This window comes from Armigeres subalbatus, chromosome 2 (assembly GCF_024139115.2).
Source record: "Armigeres subalbatus isolate Guangzhou_Male chromosome 2, GZ_Asu_2, whole genome shotgun sequence".
Classification (NCBI taxonomy): domain Eukaryota; kingdom Metazoa; phylum Arthropoda; class Insecta; order Diptera; family Culicidae; genus Armigeres; species Armigeres subalbatus.
In genome coordinates this window covers 310,008,214-310,021,298 of record NC_085140.1, presented here as the reverse complement: position 1 = coordinate 310,021,298, position 13,085 = coordinate 310,008,214, and the positions used below count along the sequence as shown (strand labels likewise).

Sequence of the window (13,085 nt, the reverse complement as noted above, 5' to 3'; positions counted from 1 at the left end):
TTAATGATTTGTACTGCTGAAAATGCCAACATTCCATCAAAGTTTTAGGATATTTGGATTTGAAGTTATTGCCTCAATATGGGGACATTTGATCCCCCATTAGTAACCCATACAAAAATTTGGCAAAAAAATTCAAAAAAATATTAATCTGTTCTCAGGTTTCTGATTTTTTGTAGATTTGACAGATTTGATGAAGGGTTGACAGGAAACATTATTTATTGCGTGGATATCATGGAAAGGAGATCAAGTCTCCCTAAATTTTAAAATTGCATGTGCTGTCGAATTCAATAACAAAAATCGTTCATGTATACGCACAGCAATTCGAAAATTGCGCGTATTTTGAAGGAAAAATATTAAAAAAATCTGAGGGCACATTTCTAATTTTATCAAAGCAAGTTCTTGGATAGGGATTAATTTCCCCCGAATATTTTATAAGTAGATTTTTGACAGCACTCTAAAAAATCGATTGTGTATCAATAACAACAATAATTTAAGGACTTTCATACATCAGTAAAGTTGAATACTATATTTCTTAGAGAGTCTGTGTGGAAATCGCGTATGTTTATTTATTTTTGGCTGTGATACATCGGAATTCAGAAAAGGGGATCTAGTCTACCCAGTCTCCCCTAATAATGCAAAAATGGATGGAGGGTCCACTATTGGTTGGGGGTCCACTATTGGACACTTTACCCTTTACCCTTTATGTTTTGGATATAACTTTTTAATAAAGATTATAAAAATAATATTTTCCCTTCGATGGGACTGAGGGTCGTGGGTTCGAGTAAAACAACATTAATTTACTGCTGTAGTATTGGTTTCGTTTTTATTACAACATAAACAAAAACCAAAAAAAAACCTGATTAATCCACCTAGCGGTGTTGATGTCTTTCTCGTGCAAAAAAAAAAACTAAAAAATATGAGTGAGTTTTTTTTAGCGTGTTTTGCGCATAGAAAATAGTATTTTGGCCATAACTTTTGATCCCATAGTCTAATTCGGCCAATTTTCAATAGCAAACAATGGGACAGGATTCTCAGTCGAATGGTAACTTGTTGTGAGTAATTCGGCCAATGCAAAGTTTCAAAAAGTGTGTCTACAAAATTGTGTACACATACACACATACACACACATATACATACATACACACAAACAGACATCACCTCAATTGGTCGGGGTTCAGCGAAACCGCACCAAGCGCTTTTTTGACTGACTTGTGATATTTTGTTCGTAGAATGAAAACCGAAAGTAAATCATATCAACTCAATCGTACATTTGTCGTTGGGTATCCTCAGTTTTAGGCTAGAAGGATTGAAAAATATATAAAGCTCTTTTAGTGGAATGTATTCAACCGTCTAAGACGAATTAAGCACTCTCCATTTAATTCCACTAGTTAATGGACTAGTGGAATTAAATGGAGAGTGCTTAATTCGTCTTAGACGCTAGAAGGATATCCGATACGATTTGTGATCAATTGGATGCGCTACACGGAAATTTGTGCAAGAAAATAGGTAATTTTTCTTTGGCGCTTGGTGCGATTTGGCTCAACCCCGACCAATTCGTCGAGCTGAGTCGATTGGTATATAACACTACCCAAGTAACATTTTAAGTTTTATTACGCTCTTGAAGAACATAATCTACTCTACAAGAGTGATATAAAACCAATATAAAAACAAAATGTTACCAGGGTATGGGTCTCCAGCCTTCTATCGAAAGTTTGGTTTGGATTGATCATATGGCCTTTACGTATACTTAGTATACAAGAAAGCGAAAAAAAGGGTGGCCCAAAAAATCGACCATACGCCATCATGCCCACTCGATTGCATCTCATGCTTCGAGTGTCCTCAAAAAACCTGGGCCGATTTGAGCATGAGAGCATGAGCATGAGATGATCGTACAATTCGTAGTTGCTACTCCGTGATTGACCAGAACTAGCGGAATTGCACAGGGAACCAACAGATGGGACTTGGGATTAGCTTTCCATCCTCAATGTGCACGTTCCGAAAGCTCAACTTTTAATGGGTCAATAACGGCGCCGGCCACGTCCTTACGATCATCGAGGGAAGGGAAGGAATGTTATTGTAACAACCGTTGTTTTAGAGACCGACGAATCGTCTGCATCTCTACGGTTGTTACGGGAAGGAGTATTGTAAATAGGGAGAGGAAGTGTCATTACTTAGATCAGGATTCACCTTGGTAAGTGATGTAATCCAAGTAACTAGCATGTTAATGTTGATGCGAGAACAAAGTAAAGATCAGTTACGACGTATTTTGTTGTGACATTGTTCACCCAACGTATAAGGCAGACAATTAATCGCTCCGGTAGAGCTATTATTAATGTATCTTTAAACTGTCCGCAATAATCAGAAAGTGTGATTTTTTCATATTCAGCTAACGCGAGGGGAAATAATTAATATAAAACATAGCTTTTTTCACGTACAGTTAAAATTGCAAATATTGTTATATCTCTATGTACGTTGGTGTACCAGAAAACTAACTATGTACTGTATTGGAATGCAAATTGGTTTGTGATAATTTTAACATGATCTGCCCCTGCAAAATGTATGCTGGGTGTTTCTTGTAATATTACGAGGTCCCATTCAGGAAATGACGTACCGCACAGGAGAAAACATCACACGACACGTGAAGTTTTGAGCAAATTATTCACTTTCTTGATGTGTTATAAATTATTCAGTATACATCAATTTACGAGAAAGATCAAACATTTTTCATTAACCTAATCTTCAATGAAAGCAACATGCGAAACAGCAGCAAATAGAATATCCATTACGTAGACGAGCCTTGAAACTATAGCCTAATTATTGCTTCTATGCATTCCTTCACACCATAAAACTAAACTATCTCGCATTTTGTTTTATAATTTTTTTGTCGAATTTCGTGTTAGGATGATTATTAACTAATAATTTAAGAGTGCGTTGCTAATTTCCATTTGATTAATAAAACTCAAGCTTTTATAATTCATCCAAAAAAATTTACTAATCAGGCGAGTTAAAGAAGAGACAAACAACTAGAATAGATGAAGAAGATATCGATTTGGAGAGACATTTTTCCAAAACATAACAAACTAGAACAAAAACATTATGCCTTATGGACGATTTAAATTCATGTTTTGGCGTTGAACGTTCAAAGAGGAGATGAGAATGAAATAACCTACCGCTATATTCCTGATGCCATCAATATAGATAAAATGTTGAATTTGTTACCTTTATGGGAACGCCCAGTTATGCTAGCACTATGTGTAAAAAATCATTCTAATAAAGCACAAACAAAAAAACTCAAACATTTGCTGGACTAACAACGTACCACAACGGCAAGCAAAATTGCAAAATTCAGTTTTAAATTCAATTTAAGGATTCATTAGATAACTCACCCCACGAATGCAGTCTGCGTCCAGCATTTTTACCTTACCAAAGAACATCCAACAAGGGGGTTGTCGGGAAGGTGTGTGTCAGAATGAAGGCTCCGGCGTTCATGGTGATGATAAGACGCCGGCCGTTGGTGTTTTCCAGCCGTTCCATGACGATGACCTGCAACTCTTCATTACCTTTGAACTTCTCTACTATGGATGGCGCAAAAAGATCGCAACATTTTGATCAGCATTTGTCTGTTCAATCACGCAGTTCCTAGAAATCCACTATAACATAATTTCTATTAATAAAATTTTCGGGAGCAAAAAAATATGGTGACAGGAAAAAAGCGTCAGTTCGCGAGCCTTGACTACTACGATCCTTCAGGAATTGTAATATCAAAAAAAACCTGGGCCGATTTGGGGAAAAAACTGACTGAGCACCGACTCCTGTGCGTAAAAGTGTTTAAAAACTCATTTTTGATTACGCTGTGAGAAGAAGTAAAGTGCTGTGATAATCGCGGTGGGATATTTAATTGCCGTAACTGCTGATAAATCCTAAAGTTTGAGCCAAAGTACATGAAACATGTACATGTACTCATTATGACGGAAAATAAAATCATAAGCTATGAACAGGTTAGTAACTTAAATAGGGTATCTGTTCCATTATTAATAACATGCTCCTATATCAATAACATTCGCAAAACAGGCAATTTAGGCTCAATTTGTGTCGTGTTTTGTTGTTTTCCGGCGTGCTCACTGCTGAAAAAATTCACAAAAATGAGAAATAAAACAATTAGCGCACCAATTCTTTGTTTTCGAATGGTATTGATTTGGGTACATGGTATGAATTCAAGGAGCAGTTCCCCTACTGAACTTTTGTTCGACGCTGTTCGTGGCATTCAAATGTTCGTGGGCGAGTGGTGAGGGAGGAGTGGGTGCCATATAGACATCCATCGTGGTACTCTTCCAACTGTGTCCTTAAAGTCAGTTGATAAGGGTAAGTAATGGTGGTATGGGCCCTTCTACCAAAAAGTTATTGTTCATTTTAAATAGATATTTTACACACTCCTAAACTACATAATTTTTCTATAAATCTATATACATAAAAATGAATTTCTGTCTGTCTGAACCTTATAGACTCGGAAAGTACTGAACCGATCAGCGTGAAAATTTGTATGCAGGGGTTTTTGGGGCCGGGGAAGGTTCTTAAGATGGTTTGAGACCCCTTCCCACTCTACAACGGAGGGCTCCCATACAAATGAAACACAAATTACTGCATAACTTAAGAACTAATCAGAGAATAAACCAATTTTAGGCGAAACAAAGTTCGTCGGGTCTGCTAGTAGTTCATAAATTTCATTTTTTGTTAAAATTGACGAAATCCTGTAAAACGATTCACCAAATAGTTCTGCTTTTGAAAAAAAGGGGGAATTTCACAGAAATCTGCAATTCATTCTGCGTCTGTATCAGTATTAGCCAAGTGCGTGTACAAAGGGAAATTTGCTTTATTAATGCACTTTATTGGCTCAACAATTCTTTGCTACATATACAGTTCCAAAAATAGGCATTAAAAGCATATCCTGTACCAGATTGCAACCAACAAATTATCTATCCTACGATGCCGGTGATTTCATGAAGATCCGCATCTTTTTGGCTGTTCCATTCATCTGGGTACATTCTGTTTCATGTCTAATGGTGAAAAAGCAAAGTCCTTTCATCCCACATCTCATCAAACTAACCAACCAACGAGGTTCATTACCGTCCAGAGTAAATTCGCATTTGTGCCTCAGCCGAGAAAGGCAGCAAACTAACCATCTCTATAATCCACTGCTGCACTGTACATAAGGATTGGCAGACAGAAATCTGACATTGACACAAATTCCGCTTGGCTGTCCAGAATAAAGAGAAAAAAAGTTCAAATAAGTACACGATTCGGGTGTGTCCAGAGCGTCCTTTCGAGAGATGCCACCGATATGTGTAAATGCGTCCTCAGACTGAAGGAGTGTTTTTTCTGACAAGCTGACAAGGCCTGTCCAAAGTTTTGCTTCCGAACCGAGACGAACGGATGAGCGAATGCATGAATGAGCAGTTGGACGGTATCGTTTGTTTCTAGTGTCGGTGTCGGCGATTCAATGCGACTGGATTTAATTTACCAGAGGCGCCTGCAAATGTGAATTCTGTTGCAACCGGCTATTTATTTCTTCAACTTGGTACGATTTGTCCTAATGTTGTAGTCATATTGCTCAGTTGAGATTTAATCTAGCAAATTGATCCATCAGATTTCAAGAAAAATAAACTAAAATGCAGAATCACGTTCTCAGCTGGGTCTCTGGTTAGTCATGCGAGCAAAGGCGAGGCAATGGTTATGCCGAAGATGGTGAGTTCGAATATCGTCCCAATCTAGAGTGTTTTCGGGTGGTAAACATAATAGACTTCCTGAGTATAGTGTATACTTTGTGCCTACCCACACAAGACACATGCATGCGCAAACAACAAGCACAGAAAAACTTCCAATTATTCTAAAGAAATGCTTATACAACAATGCTTGGCTGTGCAAATCTCTAATCTTTGTATTCCAAACTTATTTTGTGCTCATTTTATTTTTGACTGAAAAGTTTAAAATTTATATTAAGGCATAAATTATTAATTATCAATTATCATTCGTACGAACATCGTCTTAATATAATCGTATCGAGAAAACTTATTTGCATGATGGTCAATTCTGGGCACATTGGTATTGATTCCACAGCTCTACACTACGTCTTAAAATGTAACGTGGCGTTCTAAATAAAAAAACGACCAGTTCATTTATTCTCGATAGAAATGGAGCAGAAAGACATGAACTAAACAAATGACACGGGTGTACTACAAAAGTTCAATGTAATGGATGCAGTAGTTCATCCCGAAAAAAGGTTGTTACGTATTCCGTAAAAGGCCCTATTCTCTGCAGCAATACGTCTTTTCACTTCACGGGAAACGTCTTTGCTAAATGTCACAAGCGTTCCAAGGTTAATAAATTCTTCAACAACTTCAAACACATCCCCATCATGCACTACATCAGCATCAACGCTACTAAGTATTTCTCTACCTCTACGGGGAGAACGGGGGGGCAATATGCCCTAGCTAAGCAAACACTGCTTTATTGTCTTATTTGTAACGCTATTCATGGGTATTTTTACACTATGCAACAGTTAAACATGATATCTAGTTGATGCCATTAAAAAAATGTCATAAATCTCAATCATATTGATAATATTCACATTTCAAAAAAGTGGTGATATTCTGTTGCTGGAAAACTCATGAGGCAAAACCCCTTTTAGCTGGCAGCTCCTAGGGAACAAAGCACCACGCGTCGGCGAATCAGCATTCTGGTATGGATAGTGCATGAAGACGCAAGTACATTGTAGGTTAGTGCCACTAGAGCGTTTTGCATCGCCAAAATGTTAGATGTTCCTTCAAAATGTGGAAATGTTTTGTGGAGCAGTTTTGGGGCCTCTTCCCCTAATGGTTAAGCCTATCCTCACCGTCTCCCTCTCCAGGGGGACAAAAGCCTCCACTACTGCTCTGCGATCGATTCCAATGAGGTCGATGTCGTCCACAAAGCCCAGGAGCATATGCGACCGTGTGATGATAGTGCCGTTTCTCTGTACGCCAGATCTCCTAATAGCGCCCTCAAGTGCAATGTTGGACAATAAATTCGAAAGTGCATCACCCTGCTTCAATCCGTCTAAGGTCACAAAGGTTGACACTTCATCTGCAATACGAATACTTGATTTCGAGCCGGTGTTTTCTCCAGTAAGCGGATCGGCCGGTCGTCGAAAGTTAGTTTTGCTTTGCGCGGTCGCCGTAATTTTGTTCTGCTTTGTGGGGGTGAGTAAATAAATCAGAAAGTGAAAGTTTGTTTCTCGTCCAGTCGTGTTTCTCCAGTAAGCGGATCGGCCGGTCGTCGAGAGTAGCCATCGGGAAAGTAAGTACAGTGCGTGTGTTATTCGTCGCGGGCGGAAGAAAAAAAATTATTGATATTCGGCGGATAATGCGCTTGTATTGCACTTTGATCCGGTCGAGACAAGTGCGATCTTCTATAGCTTGCAGTAGCCATCGGGAAAGTAAGTTCAGTAAGTGTGTTATTCGTCGCGGGCGGAAGAAAAATATCCATTTGATATTCGGCGCTTGTATTGCGCTTTGCTCCGGTCAAGTAAGGGCAAGTAAGTACAGAATACTGCACGTCGGTTCGGTCGTCAAAAACGCGATCCTCCACAGTTTGCATATGCCATCGGGCATGCATGGTGACTAATGTCCATGCTCGGTTCATAGACACGTCGAACGATCTGGTATCGTTGTAGTTTGTGCGGTCGGGAAGTAAATCAATAGATATGCGTTTGATCGTGTTCCTGCTCGGTGTGCAGGTAGTTAGTTTGTTCTGATTTGTACGACCGAATCATGGTTAGGTAAAACCACTGTGTATAAAGAATGGCACGGTCGTATCGCTTATCAGAGTGAATCCAGATCCAACGATGCCTACCAACTAACTGATAATCCTTCCTGTGGTTTTTGGTGACGCAGAGGTAAACACGGTCTTCAAACAGCAAAAACCACCTACTAATATTCCTTCCCTCTTCCTAACTGACTACAAAGGACGTGGCCGGCGCCGTTATTGATCATTTGAACATTAAAGTCACTGAAACTTGCACACTGAAAATGATTGCAATCCTGCAGGGACACCGTTCTGGGAAAAAACTCTTAGAAGGTCACGTCTCCACGCTCAGCAATGAGTATTAACAAAAACAAGAGGAAGGGGGAGTCTCTGAATTCTCCACTTCCTTCAAAGAAACAAGGTTTCAAGACCGTCCTGCCCAAGCGCGGAAAAAATGGAAGGAAACTGGAGAATTCAGATATTCCTTCTAAATCTAATGTTGACATTGTTTCTTCTTCTATCGAAATGAGCAATCAGTTCGATTTGATTAATGATGAAAATGAGCAAATCGAATCTACCTTTAGCCCAGGTGATTCGATTCATGCGAAGAAACAAAAGATTCCGCCAATTGTGGTATCTGTTGCCGAGTTTTCTGGCTTTCGGAATGAAATCTTGAGTAACATTCAGGGGATCAAGGTTTCATTTCAGATTGCTAGGAAGGGTGACAGCCGCGTTTTGCCGGGATCCTTTGACGATCGCAAACGTCTTCTTCAGTATTTAACTGAGAAGCGCCATAAATTCTTCACATACGACGACAAAACTGAGCGATTGTTCAAAGTCGTCTTGAAAGGTCTCCCCAGTGATGATAAATCACTGGATGAGAAAAAAATTGAAATTTCTCAATTACTTGGATTTTCACCAGTCCAAGTAATTAAGATGAAAAAGAAATCCCACCCTGGTATTTCCCAGAGAGGCATTTCTCAAGAATTTTATTTAGTTCATTTTAACAAAAGTGAACTAAATAATATGAAAAGTTTGGAAAAGGCCTGTATTATGTCCCATGTCCGTGTTACATGGGAACATTTCTGCAGGCCTGGGGGAAATTTCCAAAACCCCACTCAGTGCCGTAAGTGCCAAAAGTGGGGTCACGGAACTAAACATTGCCACATGGATGCTAAATGCATGATTTGTGGTGGAACCTCTCACGCCAAGGACGCCTGTCCTGTGAGAGAAGATTCCAATAAATTTAAGTGTGCAAATTGTGGGGGCAATCATAAATCCAATTTCTGGGAATGCCCTTCACGCAAAAAAGTTTTGAATTCCCGTGCAAAAAACGCTCAAATTTCGAAACCGGCTACCGGTCGAGCAATTCATACCCACCACAATTCACAAACAAATTTTGCCGCTCGTCAACGGGTAGCAAGCACTTCAGTAAATTCCAATTTTTCCAATGTACCTACGTATGCAAACATCGCTGCTGGTAGACAAAATTTCTCTTCTCAAAATGAGGTTTATACCCATGTCCCAACGGAAAATAATGGTCATGTTGCCGATTCAGGTAGCATGACTGCTTCCGATTTTGATTTTTTAACTGAACAATTGCATCACATGATTGATGCAATGTTCAAAGCAAATACCATTCCTGAAGCTTTTCAGGTTGGTATAAAGTACACACAAAAAAATGTTATCGGACTCCGTTTCAATGGATCCAAATAATTGTGTGAAAGTTCTAAATTGGAATGCCCGCTCTTTAAAGTGTAAGGAAGATGGCCTGTGGTGGGGTCGCCATTGTCATCAATAGGCGTATCAAACATAAATTATTTTCTTCGTTCGAAACCATAGTTTTTGAAACCTTGGGAGTTTCTGTTGAAACAAATTTTGGACAATTTTCCTTCATTGCAGCCTACTTGCATTTTCAATGCAATGGGCAGCAAAAGAATTTGTTGAAAGCTGATCTTCAAATTCTGACTCGCAACAAATCAAAATTCTTCGTAATTGGCGACTTCAATGCCAAACACCGTTCATGGAATAATGCTCAAAACAATTCCAATGGTAAAATTTTATTTGAAGATTGTTCTGCGGGATATTATACTATTCAATATCCCAATGGACCAACTTGTTTTTCTTCCAGTCGAAATCCTTCTACAATTGATTTAGTTTTAACGGATTTAAGTCAGCTGTGTGGCCAATTGGTAACTCATGCTGACTTTGACTCTGATCACCTTCCTGTGACGTTTGAAATATCACAAGAAGCCATTTATAATCCAATCAGCTCTACTTTTAATTATCATACACAGTATAAAATTGTTACAGCATATATGATGTAACAAAAAGGTTCCGTTCGATTAGACTCATTTTTCCATCACTTTTTAAAATTACAGGTCGTCGTTACTATGGAGCTTGTAATCAATATTGCGTACAAGATAAAGTTGAATGTAAAATTAGAAGCTATTGAACACAAAAATATGGGTTCAAATATTTCCATAGCGTGTAATTTTCAGAATTTTTAACTGTGTAGAGCTGATTGGGATTTATATAAAACGTATATCGATAGGAATTTTGATGTTGATATTCCTCTCGATACCAAAAGTGATATTGATAATGCACTCGTATCTTTGACAAATTTAATTGTCAAAGCCAGAGGCATTGCAATTCCGAAATGTGAAGTTAAATTCAACTCCATTATTATTAACGACGATCTTCAGCTACTGATCCGTCTTAAAAATGTGAGGCGAAGGCAATACCAAAGAACTCGCGATCCTGCGTTGAAAGTTATTTGGCGAGATTTGCAAAATTAAATTAAAAAACGTTTCGCTATTCTGAGAAATACTAACTTTGAGAATAATGTCTCGAAGTTGGATCCCAGTTCGAAACCCTTTTGGAAATTAACAAAAATTCTTAAAAAACCTCAAAAGCCAATTCCAGCGCTTAAAGAGGGAAATAAAATTTTATTAACAAATGGCGAAAAGGCTCAAAAACTTGCTCATCAGTTCGAGAGTGCCCATAATTTTAGTCTAGGTCTCACTAGTCCAATTGAGGATCAGGTGACACGGAGCTTCGAAGACATTCTCAATCAAGAGAATGTTTTTGACCCTTCGCACAGTGTTTTCTAACCCAGGAATTCGTGATCGAAAATGTTTTGGCCTTGAAAAGTTGATTTTAGAGGCTCAGTGACTTCGGAGAAAAGTTTCAGTATGTTAAGCACCATATTTCGAAACAAATTTTTTTTTGACTAATCCCCCTAAAAGTAACATGGAAATTCTCTTTCCTTCAATTATGAAGATACATCATTGGTGTCTTCGAAAAAGTTGTAGAAAAAGTTTCTACGAAAAATTTTGCTATATAAACTTTATTTCTATCTGCTATAGAAGTCGAGATATGGGTCGTTATTTATGAACGACCACCAAAAAACAGTTTTTTCACGATACTTTCGTCAATATATTTTTTAGATTTTTCAAATGTTCTACAAAGATGTCCGTCGCGATAAAAAACATGAACCTTTCGAAGACAGTTTCTTCTTATTTTCAATATTGACGAAGTTATTGACGATTTTCGGTTCAAAAATGAGCATTTTGACATTAATTGCATACATGTAGGGGCAAAATGGGGCAGAATTTTAATTAGGAGATTGAACGTATAACTCATGCACTAACGGTTGCATTGCAACATATACGTGACTTAGCTTTCCGTAAGTACCGTATGGATATGTTTTCTTCTTCTTCTTGTTATATATAAAAAATGAATTGGTCTGTATTCCGCATAACAAAGAAACGGCTGGGTTCAAATTTCTTAATCACAATTTCCGATGGGCTTACATAATATTTTGTTATGTAAAAGTCACGACTTGAACTGAAAAATATGAAAAATTCAAATTAGAATTTGTATGGGTGTTTTGTATAGGCATATCACAACACGCATTCTCACCTACTGTGCAAGACAACGTCTGCCGGGTCATCTAGTTCATGATAATAACACTTACGCCAGACCTATGTCTTGTTTTAATGTCCAAATTTTGAAAATAATTATCGAGTCGACGGATATTTTACAGAGAAATACCAATATATCGGGATATTGGTATTTCCAGAGAATTCTAAAGAAAAGAAATAAACTAAAATTTTTGGAACACTTTTCTGTTAACCTGTTTTACAATATTGTGATGTTTTAGACGTAGCAAACCGGCTTTTTATTATTCCGCGATATTTCGAAAAGTAAATAGGTAAAATAAGTACCTTCGAATTGCTTTTATAAAATTATATTTAAACTTATGATGTTTGAGACGTCGCTAACCATAGTTTCCATTCAATAAAGATTACTGATTTACCCGATACTGCATTTCCTCTCATCAGCATTCCTGGCTGTATGGTGATTTCTAAAATAATACAATTTGCCCAAATACACTGGGGTCGCTTTTTACGTGACTTTTTGATGATTTTTTTTTATTACGCGTTGTCTCTTCCCGCGGAATTTGAAATTCATGTCAGTTCTGTAAAACATCCATTCATAATCATTCAGAAAATTTTGTATTTGGCTAAATCATAGGTAAAGTGTAAAGACTAAAGATAACCCTGCAGACGTTGTCCTGCACAGTAGGCGAGAATGCGATCTACCTTTTTAAATTTCCATACAAATTTTATTTTAAATTTTTCATATTTTTCCAATTTTGGTCGAGATTCTTACATGAGAAAATATTCTGTAAATCCTTCGGACATGTTGATAAACAAATTTCCTGAAGAAATGAAGAAAATCTATCCAGCCGTTTCTTAGTTATGCACAATACAGACCAATTCATTTTATATATATAACAAGAAGAAGAAGAAGAAAAAGATGTTCATACGGCACTTATGTCAAGCTATGTCACATATATGTTGCAATGCAACCATTAGTGCATGAGTTATACTTTCAATTACCTAAATAAAATTCTGCCCCATTTTGCCCCTACATGTACGCAGTTAATGTCAAAATGCTCATTTTTGAACCGAAAATCGTCAATAACTTCGTCAATATTGAAAATAAAAAGAAACTGTCTTCGAAAGGTTCATGTTTTTTATCGCGACGGACATCTTTGTAGAACATTTGAAAAATCTAAAAAATATATTGACGAAAGTATCGTGAAAAACTTGTTTTTTGGTGGTCGTTCATAAATAACGACCCATATCTCGACTTCCATAGCAGATAGAAATAAAATTTATATAGTAAAATGTTTCGTAGAAACTTTTTCTACAACTTTCTCAAAGACACCAATGATGTATCTTTATAATTGGAGGAAAGAGAATTTCCATCTCACTTTTAGGGGGATTAGTCAAAAC

General features: G+C 37.6%; 1 protein-coding gene across 1 annotated transcript in view; it reads right to left on the bottom strand.

The window, feature by feature from the left end:
* LOC134212578 (uncharacterized) overlaps window positions 1-13,085 on the bottom strand; it is an 896,490-nt gene that overhangs the window by 664,229 nt on the left and 219,176 nt on the right. The window lies entirely within an intron of this gene.